Raw genomic sequence first — 22,130 nt, 5'->3', positions numbered from 1 at the left:
ATCAGAATTTACTCCTGAGTTCACGTGGAACTTCCTTGTTTTGTAGCTTCTCCCCTCATCCAAGCTGTGGTTGTATCTCTGCTTAAATACAAAGTGCCAGGGCTCTGATGATGGATCATTTTATCCAGAAATGGATGCCTGGGTGTACCTGGGCACATGCCTGCACACACACAGGCACCCAGGCGCAAAGAGAAGTCTCTCTACAAGTGGTAGCAGAGGTTGCTCATCAAAAGGGCTTAGCGATAGGTTCTCTGTCATCGGGTGTAATATCTCCTGAGATGACTTGGAAAACTTTAATTACCTTACTGCCTTATTTTCAACTCCTGTTATCTTTTGAACTTCTGGAGGTTGGGGGAGGGGTCACCCGAAGCCTGAGCTTTTTCTAAAGAGCCTTTGTCTTTCTGCCCAGGTATTAAGTTGGTGGCGCAACAATCAGAGGTACATTTGGTTCACTTTTCTCCACCCCGCCCCCACCCCCCCAGCACCATCCTGGGTCTGAATGCCAGCCTGTGTTCTCCTGGTCCACCATCCTGCACAGGGGACCCAGAGAGAATGGGCCACAGGAATGCTCACAGAACAGAGCCAAATTGTTCAAGCTGCGTGAAGAAGAAAGGAAAATCGGGCGGCGGGGAGGCGGGGAAGGAGAAGAAGAAAAGCTCCCCTTGTCGGGTCAATTTCTCTGGAGATATTGGGAGGATAACAGAGTAATTTTTTAGGAGGGGGAGCATAAAACGCAAGAGCCGAGCCTTATCCACACAGTGGCCCATACAGAAAGGTGACATTTGAGAGAACAATTGCTAGGTTGTTTGGCCTCATTTGCGGCTATGAATGAGGCTTAAGAAAAGGTGTCTTTGGATTGCTACTAATAGTCATCTTCATCATTCCTACTTGCTCTCTCTCTCTCTCTTTCTCGGTTCCCTTATGAAATAAGGGCACACAGGTAATAAACAAAGCACTATAAAAGATCAGATTGAGGTATTCTGTGCGCTCATTCAATGTCGGAGCAGGCACTCTGCACTCCACCGCTGCCACTTTCGGCCTCAAAAGCTGCTACGAGACTGAGGACTAGTAGTGGGATTAGACTAGACCCCTTCCTCCCTTTCTGCGACTTTGCTGAATTTAAGAGGATCCCATCTTTGTTCAGCCAAACCACACCTGACAGCCAAGGGGCAGAGGAAAAGAGGTCAGGATAGAGACCCTTGGATTTGCTCATGTGGATGGTGGATCTTTACCTGACTTTCTTGGTCAAGCCTCATGCCAGATCCAGGTGAGTAGCTGCCTGGGTTCAGAGGCTGCCTGTCACTTCAACCTGACTTTCCTCAGCTTTGACAGAGGATTAGTTGGTGACCCTTCTCTTTTGGGCTCAGGCACCGAAGGTTCTGTGTAATCTCGCAGCATAGAACCTTCCAGCCAGCTGCCTGCTGCAGGAGAGGCAGGCTGGTCTCTGCACAGGATCTGTGTTAATGCATAGGAATTGGGGGAACAGGGGAGGGCAGGGGGCTCGTTTGATTTTTGGGGGATGGAGGGAAGTATGAATGATCCTTCTCCTAACAGGCCAGCTTTCTTGCCATCAGTGTTCTCATTCCTGGCTGGACCTTGGTGGTGTGCTCACACCCTCCATGGTAATTCTCCTTTGCTTTTAATCTACATAATTCTCCAGAAGCAAACCTGGGAACTATTAGAGACTGTGATGCACCCTGCCTGGTTGCAAAGACAAGAAAGACAGCGAGGAAGCTACAGGCACCTTCTATGGATCTGGTTTCCTGCAGTGGGTTGGTAGCTGGTGCCCTTATCTGGAGAGTTCATCCAGGTGCAGTAGCTGCTGAGCTGGGCTCCCATAGGCTGGCCTCTGAAGATGAAAAGGGGGACCCCAGGGCTTGGGGCTCTTCGTCAGAGCCTGGCTATTCTTTGCTCTGCTGTTCTTCTCCTGCATCACAACCACCACCCCTGGAAATATAATCTGGGAATAGGCCTGAAGGAAATGACCCTCATTGACAGAGAGGACTCGGGGGTTTCAATGGGATTGTGTCTGTACTTGTATTTGGAGGGGATGTCCGACTGAATGTCATGTTCATACTTCAAAGGTTTACTCAAAAAAACTGTCCTAGCAGCTACATATTGGCATCTGTCTTTCCACCAGTGAATAATACTAGTGAGTTCTTCAATATATATACATTCCATGAGACTAAATTCTCTTACCTTTACACAATACGTTTAGCCTTGGGATTTTTAGTACTTTCCAAAGGACCTGTTTATGAACCTCCGTTTTGTGAGTAAAGGAACAGTCACCGCGGACTTTGTATATCTCCCAGTTGTTACACAGAAAGGCTTTCTAGGGTTTAACTAAAACTTTGGACTTCCCAGATGTGAAACAGATGTGTGTGTGTGTGTGTGTTTTCAGTAGAATATACAAAGTGGTGCGCACACCTGTGAGTATATTGCTTGCTCTGTTCAAGTGTGTGTTTGAGTTTGGAGTATAAAATACTAATTCTGGAGAAGTTGGAAGCATTGTAACTTGGTGACTTAGGCTCAGGTTCTGAGTCTTTCAACGGAGACCCTTCCAATGCCCTGCCGTGAGAAAGGAGCGGTAATGCTGAGAAGACACAGCACTCATTCGTAGGAACGGGGTTGTGTTGGGCACTTCCTATATGTGCTTCACAGACACGTGCAAAGTTGAACATACCTAGATCTTCTCAGTAAAGAGCAAGAGAGGCTTGAAAGCCCCTCAAATTTGCCATCAAATAGTGGATTGCCTCTTTACTTGTTCAGCTTTGAGGATTTTTTTTTTCTCTACCTGCAAGTAGCACTGATCGTTGATTTCTGTAGGAATAGCAAGGCTTTTCCTATGGCTCAGAGAAACCTATGAAACCTCTGGTTTTGTCCATGCCAGAAACATAGTAGGGATTTAGCAGTTGCTTGAATATGGAAGGAATGATTGAGTAGCCCCTGCATTGTAGGTGCTGATTTATGTAGTATGTTCCTTTACATTTATTTATACACACATCTGCTCCACGAGTGGCAAATTCAATTGATAAATTCTTTTCTTATTGACACACTTAATTTATCGTTGACTTACATTTGGTCAGTCAATTGATTGCTTTGATATAATGTAAATATTTCAAAACCCTGGTGTCCTTCAACTCTTTGTGTAGCCCCCCAATCATCATCTGCAGTTAATCAATATAGAGTGGGTAGTGTGATTAATACAAGACTATTTTCTCTGACAGTGAGGTTTTAAATATTTTTGCAGTGTGAGAACCCATATACCAAGTCCCAGAGCAGAATTTAATCTCTTTTTCCCTTATCTCATGATAGGAGGCTTAGAATGGCCAGTGGAGTTAGTGGTAGCCCCGGGCTTAAAGGACAATTATTCCTGTAAGGTGACAGAGGCAGAAAGCATATCGTCACTGGAGAGTTTCACAATGAACACTAAATGTAAGTCACAAGCTCTGGCTGTGTTCTAACGAGCAGTTTGACCAAACAAAGTGGGGTGAAGCAGTTGCTCATGATGTCTGGCCTTGGACATCTGCCTTTTACAGACCTAGGGGGCAGTGGGGACCCAAGTCCCAGCCACTGCTTCTTTCGGTGTTTATCAGCCTTGTGGGTAAGGGTGGCATTAACCACTGTCCCAGCAGCTCCGAGAACAACATGGCAAAACTCAGGAGAACACACAGTTGTGTGTTTGGGGCTTGAAAGAGACTCAGAGGTGAACTGGTGCTCAGGAGGATTTGAGAGCAGATTGGCTTATAGCCATTCCTGTTGGCTAATAATTGCACTAATCTTTTTGAGGGAGGTTTTGTGTGTGCATGTTCCCCGTCCCCTCAATCCCCAAGCCAGAGAACAATAGGGGCACTGTGTTTCTGCACTATTCCCTGAGATAGGTCAGGGCCGGTGACCGAGGGACAGGGTCTTTGGTGGATGAGCCACCAGCTCCAACCCATTATTTAGGAACCCGAGACCTCAGCATTGCAGCGTCGGCCAAAAGATAGGAAACGCCTCACTAGCTGGGCCACTTGAAGAGCAGCTTCCTGGGGTTATCAGATGCTGTGACTTTGGGGGCCTCAGAAACAGGTGTGATGCTTGCTGGAAGAGAATGGTGTGTGTGTGAGAGAGAGTGTGAGCACCTGCACATGCGGGCACTGTGTTCTACGCATTTTTCTCTTATTTAAAATTCACCCAGGAAAACCTTTCTGCTTTTTGAAAATGAAGTCTGTTAAACTAACATTTGGGGTAGAAATGCCTGGTAGAGAAGGCCCTGTGGGGTGAGCTTCAGGCACGTGTATGAAGAACATGTTTACCCTTAATATTAAAGTCAAATTCTCAGCTGTACTATGAGGAGTTGAAGTAATCTGCAAGGTTACTCTTTGATGAAGATACTCGATGTATCCATGGGTTCTTCATCTGCTCATTCAGTGAGCCCTGGATCAAAAACATTAAAAAAAAAATTGCATCTGAAATGGACAAGTGCAGACTTTTTTTTTCTTGTCGTTTTCCCCTAAATTATAGAGTATGACAGCTATTGACAGAGCATTTGCATTATGCGAGGTATTATAAGTAAACTAGAGATGATTTAAAGTACGGGGGCAGGAGGCCCTGAATAGCTTATATGCAACCCCCCGATGGCATTTTTACATAAGGGACTTGATTATCTGCAGATTTTAGTAACCACTCTGGGTCCTGGAACCAATCTCCCTCAGACACTGAGAGACACCTGTTCTCTCCGATGCACAAAGTGTTGTTTGTTTATTTGGCAGTGCTGGGGATTAAATTCAGGGTCCCATGTACAAAGTGCTATTTACATGTTAATGAGAACGTTCCAGGCGATTTAGAAAGTAAATGCTAACAAATCCTTATGCCCTGGTTATACCAAGAAGCTCCTGAGTCCTAGGATCTCAAGGACAGGTTAATTTTATATTATGTCTGTCACAGTTTGTGCTAATTTCCTATACCCTCTTTGGAGCACATGATCGTTTTAAACACCCTGAGCCTACCATTTCACTTTAGTGAATTTCCGTGGGCTGGTTGCTCAAATGTTAGGCATTGAGACAGCACACCACCAGGGTTGCGGGGAGTGCAGAGTGATACCATTCCCCTCTGCGTTTCTGCCCCAGTTTTCCCTTCTGCCCTGAGTTCTAGGTCTTTCTCTATCTGCTCCCTGCTAAGTGTCTGCTGGTTTGGCCACGAGGAGGCTGGTGTGGCTGGTGGACGGAGCACACTGGTAGTGTCATTTGGCAGGAGCTTGCCCGCTAGCACAGGAGGCTGGGGAAAGCGAGAGGGGGTGAGGATATTTCTGTGGGTGCGGGTAGAGGACGTGGAGAGGGGGAAATCAGGCCCTTGGTGGCCGAAGCCCACGGAGAGCTGCTGATCTGAATTAGACTGAGATCCTGGCAAAGACGTGGTTTCTGTCTCTCAGACCGGGGGACTCCTCTAGCCTGCATTTTCCAGCTCCTCATGAACATTTCCAAATTAAAAAAATAAAATAAAATAAAAATACGTGTGGAAAAATACAGTAGAAGCGACAGCACCTTCCCAGTTTCCGACAGTTCTGTTTTGACTTCACCATCAGCCAAACTGGAGCCCTGAGTAGCTGGCTTCATCTGTCACCTTGAGTTATTAACTGCTTCCCTGCCTGTCTCGTTGGGTGTCCTCCTGGCTCTGGGCCTTTGGCTGGCTCAGTGACCTGTTAACCCCGTGTCCTTCTCTGGGTCTTAGGGCTCTGTGTGAAGGCCCTGTTTCCCTCGTGGAGACAAATCTTAGCTGACTTCACAGTCACCTCCCACTTGGCTTCTGCCAAGGAGTGGCTGGGGCCGAGGGTGGCCGGCCGGTAGGGGCAGGAAGGCCGACTCCTGTGCCAACTCTCACAGGGTGCAGGGTGTCCTGTAGAAATTCAACAGTGCAGTCTGTTTCTCTTGGTTAAGGACCAAAAAGCAGAGGGAGGTTCGTTCTAGAAATGAAATGATATAGGAGACGGTCTATCGAGAAGCAGAAGGAGTGCTAATCCTAGTGTGTGTGTATATATATATTATGCCAGCAAAGTTCGTCTTTGTGGCCTGGAGTTTGGGCATCTTAATCTCTCCTTTTCCCATCACCCCTCAGGTACCATGCACCTGAACTTTGTGCTTTGGGTGCCTGGGTCTTCTTGGACAACTCCATATATTCAAAGCATTACCCAACTCTCTTTCCCCTCAAAACTCACACATCCCTGATACCATCCTCCCCGGAGCCTTGTGCTGTTAGGCCATCCAACTGATTAATATAAGCAAAGAACCCAAGTTAACAAATTCTCTGGGGAGGTACTGCATCCATGTTTAACCCCAAAAGAGTGCATTTCTAAACTAGGTGTCTTTTAGAAACACGATTAACTGGGATTAATTTTTTAAAAATCTGTAACATGCAAATTACCATATTTAAAGAGATGTATGTTTGCCTGACTTGTAGTTCAAAATATAAAAGTGTGCTGAGCAAAAGCTTCTCCTCCAGCAAAGTAAGTCCTGTGGACACAATGCAAATGTCGAGGTTATTTTTTTTTTCCTTCTGGAGACATTTTATGCACATTTCAGCCATCAGATAGTCTCAACTGCTTTCTAATTTTTATTGGATATTTTATTTTAGAACACAGAATATTTAAAGAAAATTTGCCTCGATACTAAAGAGTCCCTATAAACGCCATCACCCAATTTTACCTTTTGTTGGCATCTTATATTTTTATGGCAGTTTGTCACATTTAGGGAACCTGTTTAATGTTGGTTGTTCCACTACAGCAAATAATCATAACAACAATTGAGTATATGTTACAATGGGTTGAATTTCACAGCTTCTTCGATTCCACTAGTTTTACCCCACTGTCCCTTCTCTATCCTAGGATTTCATCCAGTTAAATCATGTTGTCACGTATCCTTAGCTTTTCTCCTTTGTAATGGTTTCTCTGACTTTGTTTGGTGTCCTTGGTAAAGGAGGCAACTGGTCGGGTATTTTGTACGAGGTTCCTCAACTTGAGTGTGATCAACGTGTCGAGACAGGGGTTATGAGTTCTTGAGGGGACGACCCCAGAGATGAAGTGCTCTTCTCACCGTAACATCAAGAGCACACACTTGAATGTGACATGTCACTCATGATGCAGACTGTCAGCACCTGGCCCAGGAGTGTTCTTCAGGCCCCTTCATGTGAAGTTACTCTCCCTTCCATACTGTAATCTTTGGGGGAAGGGCAGAAATGCAGTCATATTTCATAAGTCAGGAGTCATGTTCTGTCTCCTCGAGGTCGTCTTACTTTTCAAAGGCTTTGCCTTTTTTAAAAACAACATATTTTAGAGATTGCTCCATGTCAGTAATTCAAGAACTTTTTTCACATTCCTTATTAATTTGCATTTAATTTTTGGCTACATTAATATCATAACCGAGCTAACTAGTCTCTTTGTGATGGCCATTTAGCTTGCTTCAATATTTTGGTCTTGTAGACAATTTATTTCAATGCTGAAATAACCTGGTACATATTCAAGTATACCTACAGGATAAATTCCTGAAGGTCGACTGTTTACTTAAAGAGAATGTGACTTGTAATTTCATGAGCTGTTGCCACGTTGCTGTCCATAGACAGTGAGCCAATTTATGCTCCCCTAGTAATGCATAATGAGATCGGTTCTGTGGATGGAATTTCAGGTTGGTGGAGGAAATGTTTTAAATTGGTGGACCCTTTAATACTTTTGCAAATCTCCTTGAATCACAGTACAATAGGAGTTAACGATAGAAAACCCAATTTTTCAGGTGCGCCCTGGCCTGTGAGCTCACTTAATAAAGCCTAGAGCTCAGTTGACTGTTGAAAATCTCTCCTTTCTCCCACCTGATTCCTGAACTGGGTTCCTGCCTATGTCCTTTCCTAGCAGGCTCAGGAAATCTTTTTTATTTTTGCGTGGAATATTTTTTATTAGGACTCTCATCTTCCTCCCCAACTATCCACATATCTGTTGACCATTCACTCTTGCCTGGGCCCACATGGTGTATTCTTTCTCATTTTAGAACAAATGTTTCCTACTTACCTTATATTTACTCATACTTAGACATTACTATCCTCAGCATGTGAAGTCATGAATGAGTGTCTTCTGTAAATATATCAGCCTAAGGAATAACTCCTCTATATTGCATCACCCCAAAGTCTTCTGAGCCCCTGGAAGTGCTCCTCTCCCTACTTCCCTCTGTGACCTGCTATGAGAGGTGCCTGGGAGGAAGGTATGGCTGTGGACGTGTCTGCTTACCCCTGGCTTCTTGGTGCCCTCATTCTTTCTACAGGATAACATGACAGGAACAAATGTTTTCTTTGTGGCTGTGTGACAATTTCTCAGGGGTAGTGAGAAATAGCTATCAAGATCGCTGCAGAGATTTGAACTCAACTGGAACCATTGCAAATCACAGCAGCATAACTGGGCCACAAAAGCTGTTGTGGATGGTGGGGACATTGGCTTCTCTGATGTTGGGCTGGGCTGCCATGAATCTATTTACTGCCCTTGAATTGACTGCCAATGGGGAAGCTCTCCTGCTTGGCCGTTCTGGTGTCGCATTAGGTTTTATGGTCTGTTTGGGCTGATTTAACAAAATACCATAAACTAGGTAGCTTACCAACAATAGGAATCAGTTGCTCATGGTTCAAGAGGCTGGGGAATCCAATGCCAAGTCACTGTAGACGTGGTGTCTGATAAAGGCCCATTTTTTGGCTTATGGATGACATCTTGTCCCTGCTTCCTCATGTGGTGGGTGGAAGGGTCTCTCTTAGGCCTCCAGTGTGAGGCCACGAGTCCAACTCATGAGGGATCCAGCTTCAAGGCCTGATCACCTCCTTAAAGCTCCACCTCCCGATTCCCTAGCTTTCGTGGTTAGGATTTCAACCTAATGGGTTTGGGGAGAACATACATTTGGACCACTGCCCTAGGTATCTTTTTGTGCAAATCCAAGTTGAGGCAGAAATAATACTCTGCCGCAACGTAGCAGACTTTTGTCCCCAAACCAAGCCTTCCTCAGCTCCAGGCATTGAAAAGGTCAGGCCAGGCATCTTGCGTGTGGGGACAGCTTTTTATCCTTCATCCAGAGAGATATCTCCCGTCGTGCGTTCACTTTCCAACCCTCTCAGCCCTGTCACGTCTAGTGACATGGTTTTATTCCACTTGGAGCTTACCCATTCCATCTATCTAAATCACGGGATCTTAGGATTGGGAACAATCTTGGATCCCCAAGGAAAAGTCTCTCTGTGGGTCACAAAGCTGGCTGAAGAAGCCCAGCATGGGCTCAGACAAGTGTTCCAACACCCAGGAGTTAGTTTCCCTCTTTCACTTCCCTTACTGATCAAGTAAATAATAATAGCAATGGCAATGAATAAGAGTAGCTAAAGTTTTTTGAGTACTTTGCAGGAACCTACCATATAGTAAATGATTTATATGTATCGTTTCCTTAAAACAACTCTCTAGGCTGCGTAACTGTTGTATTCCATTTAGTAGATGAGACTATTTAAGAATCAGTGGTTGAATTACCTGGTCAGGAGCACACAGCTAAGAACAGGTGAAGCTCAGACAGTCAGACTGCAGAGCCGGCTTGCCCATGCTGGCCATTACTTCTCTCTGAGCCACATTATAGCGCAAAGTGGCAGGAGAAATGCAGAGGGGACAGGGCAGAAACAGCCTCAGCCTTTGGGTCCTCTCTAGTGGAGGGGGCAATCTGTGGGGCCAGGGTTGCCAATAAAATGCAGAACACCCAGTTATACTGAGTGATAAACTTGGAATATATTTTTTAGTATGTCTCAAATATTACATGAGAAAAACTTATAATAAAAGTCCTTTTTTTTAGTATTCCAAACTTTAATTTAACTGAATGTTAGATTTATGATTAAATAAACACATTTTTATTTATTTTATTTTTAGTACAAGTATGTCCAATTATTGCATGTAACGTACTCACCCTAAAAAAACATACCAGACTGCCTGGGACCGACGTATCCTGAAAAATATATTTCAGTGTTGATCTGAAATTTAGATTTCTCTGGGTATGTTACATGTTGATTTGCTAAGTCAGGTAACTTGCCATGGGGACATTTTTAGAGAACATTGGAAACTTCTATACAGTATGATCTTGCTCTTCCTCAGCCCTGAGGGTCTCTCCCCTCTCCTTCCCCTGCCCACCCCTCTCACCACTGCCTCACTGTGGCCAGGATGAACAGCCTATGACATGGTGGCAGAAGCTTCTCGAGATGCACCCCCCAGGCTGCCCAGAAGTCAACGTGGGCATAGCTCCCTCTCTGCGGGGTGCTCGGTGCTGGGGCACCTGTGCCTCCGGAGGCCTCCACTCCCCTCCTGGCTCTCTGTTTGCTCTGCCCACCCTAACCCTCAGCCCAGACATGTACTTCACTGATGTCCGTGTTGCCACCTGCGAGTGGTGCTTGCTGATGGTCACTGGGGGTTCAGCAGAATTCACCTAAGTCACAGGGTAATGGCAGCAAGGCAGTAGAGAACCTGGCTCCCTGTTTGTCCTCTCTCTGGGCCGGGCATTCACGGGCTGGGGGCGACCGTTGGGGTGAGGTGAGGTGGGGTGGGGTGGGATGGGCAAGGCCCTGGACACCCTGCCTGCGGCTGCTGCCTGTGTACTCCCCCGGCTATTTTAAGGCCAGACTGGTGAACGTTGGGTTCCCCTTTGTTTACCTAGGCTTTCAATATTTTCCCTGGCAAATGCCAAGGTGGTCACAGAATGTGGGAAACCAGGCAAGGGAAAAAGCTAATGCTCCCTGGTGACGCCCCTGGTAGCTGCTGCTAAGTTCCATGGAAAAGACGGGGGTTCGCTATCTGTGCCTGCGGTGGCTCCTAGAGCTTTCAGCCGCATTGGCACTTGCTCAGCTCCTGAGGCTGGGGAAACAGAAAACTGTTTGCAAACTCAGGCCTCGAGCCTGCCCGGTAGCCCCGGCTCCACCCATTCCCGCCGAGTGGCTTTGCGCACCGTGAATGCCCCTTTATCGTCAGCGAGCGATACTGGCTTTTCAAAAACACTGTGTAGGCCTTGTGTCCTGCATGCCTGTGGCAAGAAGGCTCTGCTTGCCTCTCAAGGGTGTTGCCTTAAAAACTCACCCAGAAACCTGGGGGAAAATATCTTGGCAGCTGCCCACTTGGCAGCTGGGGAGGTTCACTCCAATGGTCTTCTGTTCCTCAGTCCACTGGCCGCAGGTTACCCAGTGGGCAGGATCGGGAGGGAAGGGAAGGAGGTGACTTCAATACTGGGAACTGTGCAGCAGGTAAATCCACAGGGAATGCTCCCCACGTCACTTAGCCTCGCCTCTCCTGGTGAAGATGTAATCTGTCACCTTCTGTGATTGATGGGCCTTGCAGGAGAGGCACCCCCTGACCTGCAGGGTTGGCCCTCTGAGTGAGCACTGTTTCACGAGCAGCTTCAGTGGAAGCTAAGTCCTCCTGTGGGGCTGGAGTTGGGTGTGTGGCTGGGCGCTGCTCTGTCCCGTGGTTCAGGCATGGGCTAAATGCTTGCCACATACCAGGCACTTGGACAATCACCTTGCACATACCTTCACCCACGTGGTAGGGGTCACTGCACCTGCCCTCCAGACACCAGGCTAGGAGCTTGACCGTGCACCATGAGGTCAGCCTGGAAAACCTCCTGAATTGTATCTTCCTTTCTCCAAAACAGGAGAACTTTGCTCTTGAGATTTTTTTTTTTTTTTTACCCACTTAATGGTAGCTTCATTTATTCTGGAAAAATAAGCCAGAACCATAGTTGAGCGATTCATCATTTAATACACATTCATAACCAAGTTCTGTTCCGATACAGGTGAGGTATTCCCATGACTCTGTAGTCACATCTAGTGACAGCGTTCTCCAGTTCCACCCACATTGTGGCACGTGGCAAGACTTTCTTTTTCAGGGTGCATAGTGTTCCGTTGAGTGTAGACCACAGTTTCTTTATTCGTTCATCTGTTGATGGACGCTTATGTTGATTCCGTAATTTGGCGATAAGAAAAGGAGAGGCGATGGCCTAAGCGTACACGGCCTCGATTAATTTTTAGAAAACTTTGAGAAACATGGCACAGTGTGGTGAATATGGTAAATAATAATGTACGTTTCAACATTGCAGAGAAAATAAATTTAAAATGTTCTCATCGCAAGGAAAAATGAGAAGCTCTTGAGGTTCTGAATATGCTAATTAGCTTGAGTTCATTCCACAGTGCATTCATAAAACACAACACCACTCTGTACACCACAAATACCTATGGCTGTAATCTGTCAATTTATAATTAAAGATAAAAAGTGAAAAGAAAGATTCTCTTAGTGTGAAGAGGAGATCAAAGCTGCATAGTAAGACAGGAGAAGAGCAGGGGGAAGGACGTGGATAGGACCTGAGAGCTAGCTAGGTAGAGGGTTTTTTAAAAATTTTTAAAATTTTAATCAAAACAAATTTTCACACAGGTGAAGCCTGTGTAAGATACACAAATGAGAGGGTCTATAAGGGAGACTGTGAAAAGTCAGTCCCCTCCTGCCCTGGGTTCTAGTCCTGTTCCCTACTGTACAGGCACCAGCAGACAGTGCTGCTGAATATCCTTCCAAAGTGAATCATTTACAATCTAGAGAGAGAAGTAGAGAGAGAAAGGGATGTGTAGGGAGATGACTGTATATACTATTAGGTACTTGAATAGTTTTTACTCAAAATACAGGTTGGGGTCCTTTTCTATCAAGACACACGTACTTACATACCAATACAAGGTCCCTTTCATAACGAGTCATAGAGTGTTATTATTTTACCTCCCTCATATTCCTTTAAGGAACCATTCTGTGAATTTCTTCTCCCATTATGGACACTTAGACCTTTCACACACTATCTTCTCCTATTAAAAACATTGCCGGCACATACAGTTTTCTGTATATCTGGAAATATATTTGCAGGACAAATTCCCAGAAGTGGAATTGGGTTGAGGAGGTATGCATTTGAACTTGGAGAGCTACTCGGGCTGATATTAAGTTAGCCACAGTCAATATCCTTTAGATACTGGTCTTTGCTCCTGATGTCTAGAGCTGTGTCCCTACTTGGGAGGCAACAGATGCAGATGACTCAACTCCAGCCTTCCCAGTGGGCATGATAGTAGGGCGTACCTGGGGGCTTGTTAAACATAGGACTTCCCTGTCCCTCTCTCCACACCACCGAACAGAACCTTCAGAAGAGGCCTGTGAAATACCTTGAACACCCCTGAGAAACTGTTGGCCTGAAGAGGCCATGTCCCAGGTTTTGGTACCGGCTCCAAGTAGACGTGATTCAGAGTTGGGAAAGTGATAGGAAATCCTTCCAGGATAGGTGTTTGAAAGGGCCAATGAGCTAGGGTGGGTTCTGCTTTGGAAATATTTCTCAGGACCTGGCCACTTCTTTCTGGAATGGGTAAGGTATGAGGTACGCCAACGCAGGTGGTCAGATGGGTAGGCAGAGGCTGGGGACATGGGAACAGATGAATGCATTCCAATTTTATTTCCCATTTATGGAATTTATGACCCTATGACCACTTTGCCCCCAAAGAACTACTCCTTACAGTAATCACATGACCTACTGATCACGTGTCTGCTGGTCCCTTTGCCCACCCTCTGCTCTAGAGTGTACACATATGATCTTTGCTCCTCACAACAACAGTGCCCTCTGGCTGATTGTTTTCTATTTTCTCATTTCAAATGTGCAAACTGAGGCTCCCTGTGATGAGGTGACATGCTCAAGTTCACCATCCCATGGGTGGTAAAGCTAGGACTGGAATTCAGGTTCACCAGACTCCAAGATCAGAATCTCTGTCAATGCACTACACATACTTTAAAAAGGATTATAGGAAAAGCCACAAGCATGAACAGGGCCCAAGGTGGACAGTTCACCTACACGTTCTTACCTTGGAACAAATGAAACATTATTTTAGCACAGAGAGTAAAATTTGCCCTAATTCTAAAGATAAAAATAGGAGCTAAAAAACATTTCTTACTGTCTGCGGATGATTCCTAAACTGCCCGAAATCTCGTTTCTCTTCCGTCTAAGCACTTAGTTGGTTAAAAACTTTGAGGAATACTGCATTCTGTTCAGTCACCGACAGTCACCTCTCAGTTTGTACACCTAACACAAGACATGCCATGGAAAACATTGGTACCTTCAAAACAGCATGGTATCAAAACACCTAAAGCAAACACTGTTAGAATGTGCAAGGATAGTTGGGCAAGAAAACACACTTGTAAACCCAAATAAGCACAAAACCACAAAAGCATCCAAGGGAGTAACTTCTGTTGAAAATGGCTCCTTCCCGAATCTCTCTTTCCTTCCTTCCTCAGGTCTGTGTGGTGGGGCCCCTGGAAATCCCCAAGAGCAGTCACCAGAGTGCACCATACCAGAGACCCCTACAGCCGGAGAATTTACACCACTGGAAAGATCTGTGACATCTCACAGACTGAGGCTGAGGAGTGTATCTGGTTTCTGCAGCAGAACAAAATGGCGGCCTTTTTTCCTTCCATGAAAGGAGACCTCACGAGGCCGGTAGGTTTCCTATTAGATTGTTAGCAAATGAATGATCTTGTCTCTTATCGACTCTGACTTTTAAAAAGGATGTGGAAACACAGCCACTATTTTAAGTACTCAATGAGACAGAGAAGCTGACACCATAGCAGATTGCTGCTACTGCTGTAACCATGGTAATAATTGTCACCTCTGACATGTCAGGGACAGTCACTATATGCAAAGAACCAGAACAGTGGTTCTCAGCCAAGGGCAATTTTACCCCCCCTCCTTCAGACCAGGGAACAAATAGAAATATCTGTGTGACACTTTTTTTCACGACAATGAAAAGGGTGGTGGTTGGTCGAGTGGGTCAAAGCCAAGGATGCTGCTGAACTCCCCGTAGTACATAGGACAGAGCCACCCACCCACCCCCACGAGGAATTATCCCTCTGAAAAATGTCAATAGCATTACAATTCAGGAAACTTGCAATAGACCAAGGCTTCTGCACATCATTAAGTTTCCAAATAACCAGACGAGGTACATCTTATTATTGTCCTCACTTTCTAGATGAGAATATTTAAGCTCAAAATAACTAGCTCCAATGGTTTGGCCCTTTGAACACGCTCAGATTTCTTTCTTGAGATGTCTTTGGTCCAGTGATCATTCCAGAAGATCTTGCTTTGTCCCATGGTGGGGAATCGGTTCCTTTAAATATCAGTGTGTAAATTCTTCAGCTTGAGCTGACTCAACCCTCGTTCCATTCTGGGATGATTCTGGCTAACATCTGGTGGCTGAAGAAGGGGACAGAAGATATTATATAATGTCTACAAATGTAGTGAAACATTGACTTAACTGCTAAGATAAGCAACCAGGAAGATAGGGAGTGACAACACAGTGATTCAAACACACGTTGTCTGGGCATGGTATCTCAAGCATGTTCCTACATCCTCTGGTCTTTACTCCCAACCTCTGATAGTGGTGTGGCATGTGCTGTGGAGGAAACCATGGTCCCCATGCCACAGGACTCAGACGGGGGAGACAATCTCTGTACTGCAACCTTCTACAGAATTAGGTCATTGAATTCCAAGAGCGTTGGGTCTCCGGAAGACAACATTTGTTTCCCTTTTTCCCTTTTTGATAAATGCTAAGCTCCTTGTCAAAATATTTATGACCCAAGACAGGAAAGTCAGACTTTTTCTCTTGAATCATTTCTCGGTGTCTGGTTTGGATGTTCTATTTCTTTTCTTTCCTCTGCTACTTTTTCTAACCCTTTTTCTTTTCCTTTCTTCCCCCCATGGTTCTCCCTATTGCCATCTTTTTCTAGAAGAAGGGAAATGAGGAGCAATGTGTAAAATAATTAGATTGACTACCTGCTGGGCCAGTCCCTGCAGTTGGGCCTATGAGGGTAAAGACCTTTCTCATGTCACGAGGAGGCACCGGCTTTGAAGTCTTCTGGAAATGAATGGAAACCCCCTGAAAGCCTTTGAAACACAATCTGGGTACTGTCGGGTATAAATCCAGATTTTTTTTTTTTTTTTGCGTTTCATAATTTTCAAAATTGTTCTGCCCTAACCAGCCATCAGCTTTGTCCTGCTGCTCATGCATATTTAAATACTATTGTTATCATCTACAATAACCACATCAATGAAACACAAAAAGTAGAGGATAATTTAAGGGACATTTGTTAGTCATGGGTTATGGCTTCGGGAGGCATTAGTGTGGGTATGTTATCTCTTCTGCCTGGATGAACTTAATATTTTGGTGGGGAAAAGGAGCTAAATAGACATCCAGTTGTCATAATAGGGAGAATGTGTTAGTTATCCAATGCTGTGTAACAAATGACCCCAAAACTTAGTGGCTTAAGACAACATGTATTTATCATCTTATGGTTTCTGTAAGTCAGGAATTTAGCCATGGCTTTTCTAGGTCCTCTATCTCATGGTTTCTCATGAGTTTGAAGTCAAGGTGTTGGCCTCTGGTTTTTTGTCCCACCTGCAGCCTCCACCAAGGAGAGATTCACTTCTAAGCTCACCTGTGGAGTGGCCAACAGGATTTATTTCTTGGATGGCTGTTGGCCTGTTGTTTCTGGTCCCTCACTGGCTGCAGACTGGAGCCCATCCTTGGTTCCTTGACACATGGGTCTCTTGGCCCTACAACTCTCGTCATTAAGCATATGAGCTACGGAAGTCATTGAGAGAGATTGCTAACAAAAGCTGCAACTTTAAATAACCTGATTTTGGAAGTAACAGCCCACTGATGGTGTGTCCTCAATTGCTTAGAAGCCCATGTTCATGAGCAGCCTATTACACTAGGTCTTGGGCACCATAAGAGGAGATTATTGGTCGCTGGAGCTTGGGTTACCTACCACATAAGGTTTAGGGAATTACAGAGTATGTTTAAGAAGCTGTAACTCTCTGTACACAGGGCATGGTAACGAAATCTCATCTTTAAAAGGGGGTACTTTCTGACTGTACTGAGACTGGACTGCTCCAGAAGGTTGGGCACCTACCCACTGATTAGGGGAATAACTGAAGTCTTATAGAATTTGTGACTGTGACCTTGGTAGTGACCACCTTAGGTATTATGTCCCCAATCATGATGAAAGATGGAGTCTTCCTGGTGTCCCCAGAGTCACATTAATGGTGGTTCTATTACCTTTTTGTCTCAAAAAATTTCCGTAGACAAAGGTCATTAAGTTGTTCATGTATTCACTCATTTTATGTTTTGGGTAATGCTAGGTAGTGAAACTCAAAAACAAATACCTTTGAGGAACTGGATGATGAAACGTGGTGATGGATAGGATTTGTCTTTGGGGGCCTCTCCTCAGTCTAGACTAGGAGTGGACCTGACCTGGAGAGTGGGCCAGGGTGACTAAGTCTGCCCCTACCCATCTGTTTTTGTATAGCTTGACAGACAAAAATAATTTTTACATTTTTCTTAATGTTTCAAAAACAAAGAAGAGCTGTATTTTGTGACCCATGAAAACAAGGTGTGAGTAGAGCATTTGCGATGTAGCTACATCTATTTATTTACTGTAGCTACATCTATTTATTTACATATTTTCTGCTGTAGACCGAATACTTGAGTTCTTCTGGAAACCTAATCCTCAACATGTTGACCTTTGGGGTTGGGGCCTTTGGGAGGTGACTGGGTCATGAAGGTGGGGCCCTCACAAGTGGTATTAGTGCCCTCATGGAAAGACTGAAACGCCTCCCCTTCTGCCATGCAAGCACATAATGAGAAGGTGCTGCCTATGAACCAGGAAGTGGGCCTTCATCAGAAATGGAATCTGCTGGTTCCCTGCTCCTGGACCTCCCAGCCACTAGAACTGTGAGAAATAAACTTCTGTTTTTTATAAGCCACCCAGTCTATAGTAATTCTCTTATAGCACCCTCAATTCACTACGTCAATATCAGAGGTGAGTAATTGCTACTCACAGAGCCTGAAATATTTACCCTCTGGATCTTCTAGAGAAAGTGTGCCTACTTTTGGTCTAAAGGAAGATAGACATGCAAATAAGTAGTCATTGCACTATGGTGGGTGATATCCTAGACTTACAGACAAGGGGCATCAGTAGCACAGGGCAGGAGTTTGCAGGCTTTGTGGGGGGTTTTCTTGAGGATAAGCAGAAGTTTTTTTTTTTTTTTTTTAAATGGGAGGAGAAATGAGAGAAAGGACAATGTGTGTCAAGGGCCTTTGAGTTAAAGAGTGAAGTGCTCCCTGTAATGGCTGGAAAAATCTGTGTTTATGTGCATCTTTGTGTGTTCCTCACCAGAGAGAGAGAAGAGAGAGAGAGAGAGAGAGAGAGAGAGAGAGAGAGAGAGAGAGAGAGAGAGACTACCCTTTTAACATATTTTCAACAGTTTAGGAACCACTATTGTGGGAAGACATAATGGCTCCCGGAAAGTCACAGAGGTATAACAGAGGTAAACTTGGGAGGGCCAGTGGTGACATCAATGAGAACACAGAATAGATTTCTATGGGGTGTAGAGGGAAATGAGGCTAAGAAAATGTCCCTGACCATCAGTGGGCTAACCCAGCACCAGAATGGGGCAGAGTTCTGGGACTGACTCAATACAGACTAAAGGACTAACTGCTACAAGGATACTGAACAAAACCAAGTGAAACCGATTTGATCTTTGTTTTCAAGTGGCTGGTCCATCAAAGGCGGCTGAAGGATAGGTAAGAACTCAGCGGGCTGCAGGTGGGTGGTGGGCTAGCAGCTCTTGTGTTAAAGCTAGAAGAGGTGGCCAGATCTCCAAACTCAAACAACACTGGTGGAATCTGCCTCTGCCCTAAGACAGTCTGAATGGTTTGCAGTCAGCACAAACCCCAGCTCCCAGTTCCCGAGCTGAGTCTTTACACTTGATTGTACGGTGGTTGCACAGACCAACATTGAACTCCCTGAAACAGGGAGGAAGAGCATCTGGGACCAGGAAAAGGAGGCTCTGGACATGAGGTGTGCAGGGAGGTGGATGGGAGGTAATGGTTTTCACCAGATTCCTTTTTATATTTTATTTAGATTAAGTTCTGCTCAGCAGGGTGATTTCTTAATTAGAGCCGCCCAGCCAGGCAGACCTCCAGCCCGGACCCCTGTGCTGCCTTCTAAGGTTTCATGAGGGACTTGTCCTGCCTTATTTCCTGAGTTCTAATATTTGAATAGTATGCAGTAGATTTCAATGGGAGGAAAAGACATGTAATTTAATCATCTTTATTAGATTTTGCCTGTGGATGGGGAGAGAAGGAGGAAGGAGGAGGGACATGGGTCCTCTCTTTGTTAATTTTATTTTTCTATTTCTCTACCTTTCTTCCAGTGGTCAAGGAAGAAGAAGAATCAATGGCCTTTTTTCCCCTCCTTCTTCTTTTTCTAAACAAAGAAGCTAAATGAGAACACTAAGCCTGGAGGAGAATTATGCTCGTGGCAGGACTTTTCGAGGTCTGGTGGAGCTGTTCATATAAACAAATTATGCAGTCCCTCCTTGGGTGACCTGGATCCTGAGAGTGAGTTTGGTGGCCCCACAGCTTTCCATCCTCTCCATCACTGCTTAAGTGGCAGACGGGGGAGGAATATGGAGTCCAAAAAGGTCCATGTGTATTCTCCTGCCCTATCACAAGTTTGCACTGTTTGGGCCAACCTGTGGGAGAGAAAGCCCGGCTTGTAGGAGCAGGGAGAGATCAGGAGTCAGCACCGGGAGGAGGAAGAGGGGAAGTCTGTCCCATTGCCATCTGGGGAAGGTGTGTCCCTGATGGGATGGGAGAAAAAAGAGCAAGCAGTCCAAGGGGTGCTTTAGGGGAAATTAATCCACTGGAGTTTTTTAAGAAAGAAAGGAAGAATTCAGCACAGCTCATCAAAAAGGGGAAGACTTGGGTCCAGAATTCTCCTGTTGTCCTGCCAAATGCAAACACACACATGCGCACACTCGGCCCCTGATGACCCACCCCCGCTTGTGCCCCTGTCCTCTTGGTCTTTCCTCACTTAAAAATCATCTGGCAAAGGGGTTGGTTACTACTCATTTAGGAGGATCCCAGCATTACCTTTATGTTGGTTTCGGGTGAAAGGGGACCCAAACTTTTCAAAACGTCTGTTTTCACAGATAAAACACAAAGGCAGAACTTCACTGGAGGAGATGGGTGGGGGGGCATTTCCTTCTGGGCAATGGCAAGCGGCAAGCTCATTTGGAATTTCCCTTACCAGAACATTTCTCTGCGCATCAATTTCAGGAGGATTTTTAGTTAAGAATCACAAAGTTTATCTATGCAGAGATGGGGATTCCTGCTAAAGCCAGAGAAGATGCTTGTACTAGGACACCTTATGGCTGATCTCAGGCCTCTCATTGTTCCAACACTTAGTCTGAGAGTCCTATTTATGTACCAGATATCTTTATTAAATCATTATATTAACAGAAAATTTTCCCATTACAATGAGTTTCTCCCTGGGATCAAAAGTTGTCCACAGTCCTGCTGATGGCCTACGTATCTTGAGATTTAAAAAGGTGAAATTCCGGGGAAGTCCAACATCCGGACAAGTTTTTCCAAAATGAACTGTGCTACGGCTGGAGGGGTTGCTATGTCTTAGCCAGGAAAAGGCCCACGTCTTCTCAAAGCAGTTGTCTCTAGACGGAAAGAAAATGAAAAAATAGGCCTCCCATCCACCCATGGCAATGTAATCGTTGGCAGCATTCTAATATGATTTCACCTGTGGAGACCCAATGGGTCTTGGATTTGAAAACCCAAGCGACAAATTAACAAGCTGCACTGTACCAGTGAATCCAGGGCTGCAGGGTGAGAAATAGCAAAGTTAGGAGAAGCAGAGCAAGGTGTGTTTGTGTACTGGATTTTGAAATGAACTAAACACACACGCGTGTGCGTGCACACACACACACACACACACAATTTTCAAATGTGAAATTAATCCGTGTTTATTACAGAGAGGACCCACCCAACGCATAACATGACCATGGGGAAAGCTCATTTGCTGGGAGCTCTGGGTTTCTAACCTTTTCATGGAAGAGAGCTCTAAGGACTGAGTCAGGGAATAGGGTGGAAGCCTGAGGCTTGAGGGAGATAGGGGAAATTTAAAAAGAGAAGAGACGTAATGCAGAGGCTCCAAGTGCTGCTACTTGGGAGAAATGGGGCCTGGGGTATCCAAAGCATAATCATCTGTGGTCTCTGCAGGAAGAAAACCTTGAGCAGCACAAAGCGGGTCCCAGGGAGGAAGGATAAATGTGGCTGATGTCGGGCAGAGAAAGTGGAACATGCCAAGGCTCAACCCTACAGATACGATCCCAGTCCTTTGGCATTTCAAAAATTATCAGTCCAAATTGCTTTTCTTGCTCATTCCAGATGCCTCCATATCTGACTCGATTACTAAGTACCAGGCCATGTTAAAAATAAACTTTTGGGAGTCCAGGGTGATTTTTTTTTCCTCTTTTCTCTTTCATTGTAATGGCCACATTCTCATGGCCTGACATTACTTGAGGTCTGGCTTAGATTAGCCCCTGACTGAGAGACCCAGGCTAATTTAGTGACTGCAATTATGCCTGCCTCTAATCGAGTTCTGCTCTTTGTAGCACATGTCCTCTTGAGTTGTTTTTCTCCAATAGAAGCCGTGGCCGTGCCAGGCCATCTATACCTTCTTGCCCCAGGCCTCTTATGACATACATCGGTGAGACAACTGGCCAGGATTAGGGTTATGATCTGTGACCCTGAAACAGAGTGAAATTAATTGGCAACAAGGGGACGGACTGAGCCCATGAAAATCATAAGGGCCGTAAGTACTCTAATATATGACCCCAACTGCTGCAGACCGGCACCTGCTGCCCAGCCATGAAGATTCTTTCCATAATAGAATTCAAAAAGGAAAACAAAGTTTCTCTAAGTGCCAGCGTTTTTGCTTGGGGTCTTTTACAGGTAGTCTTTGGACTTGAGATGTACGTGTCAAGTCAGCATTGATGATAATCTTTGATCTCAGCCTGCAGAGCCTCGTGGAGAGGAAATAAGCTGCATAACTTAATGCTAGCAACTTAAAACAATGTGTAGTCATAAATGAGAGTGGGTGGGTGCAAGGGTGGGTTCCCCCCTTCTCTGGGTAAAACAGCACAAGTAACAAGTTTAGGGTTTCTAAAGAAGAGATGGTACAT

At 45.2% G+C, this 22,130-nt stretch overlaps 1 long non-coding RNA gene across 1 annotated transcript in view; it reads left to right on the top strand.

The window, feature by feature from the left end:
* LOC139702455 (uncharacterized) overlaps positions 1 to 19,386 on the top strand; it is a 78,233-nt gene extending 58,847 nt beyond the window's left edge. Inside the window, exons 2-3 of the long non-coding RNA XR_011705085.1 lie at positions 14,327 to 14,528; positions 19,305 to 19,386. This is a non-coding gene — a long non-coding RNA (uncharacterized lncRNA). The remainder of the gene's footprint in view (positions 1 to 14,326; positions 14,529 to 19,304) is intronic.
* Positions 19,387 to 22,130: the final 2,744 nt, after the last annotated feature.

Source organism: Marmota flaviventris, chromosome 17 (genome assembly GCF_047511675.1).
Source record: "Marmota flaviventris isolate mMarFla1 chromosome 17, mMarFla1.hap1, whole genome shotgun sequence".
Taxonomy (NCBI): domain Eukaryota; kingdom Metazoa; phylum Chordata; class Mammalia; order Rodentia; family Sciuridae; genus Marmota; species Marmota flaviventris.
Note: the sequence above shows the minus strand (reverse complement) of the source record. Positions and strands in the feature narration are given on the sequence as shown.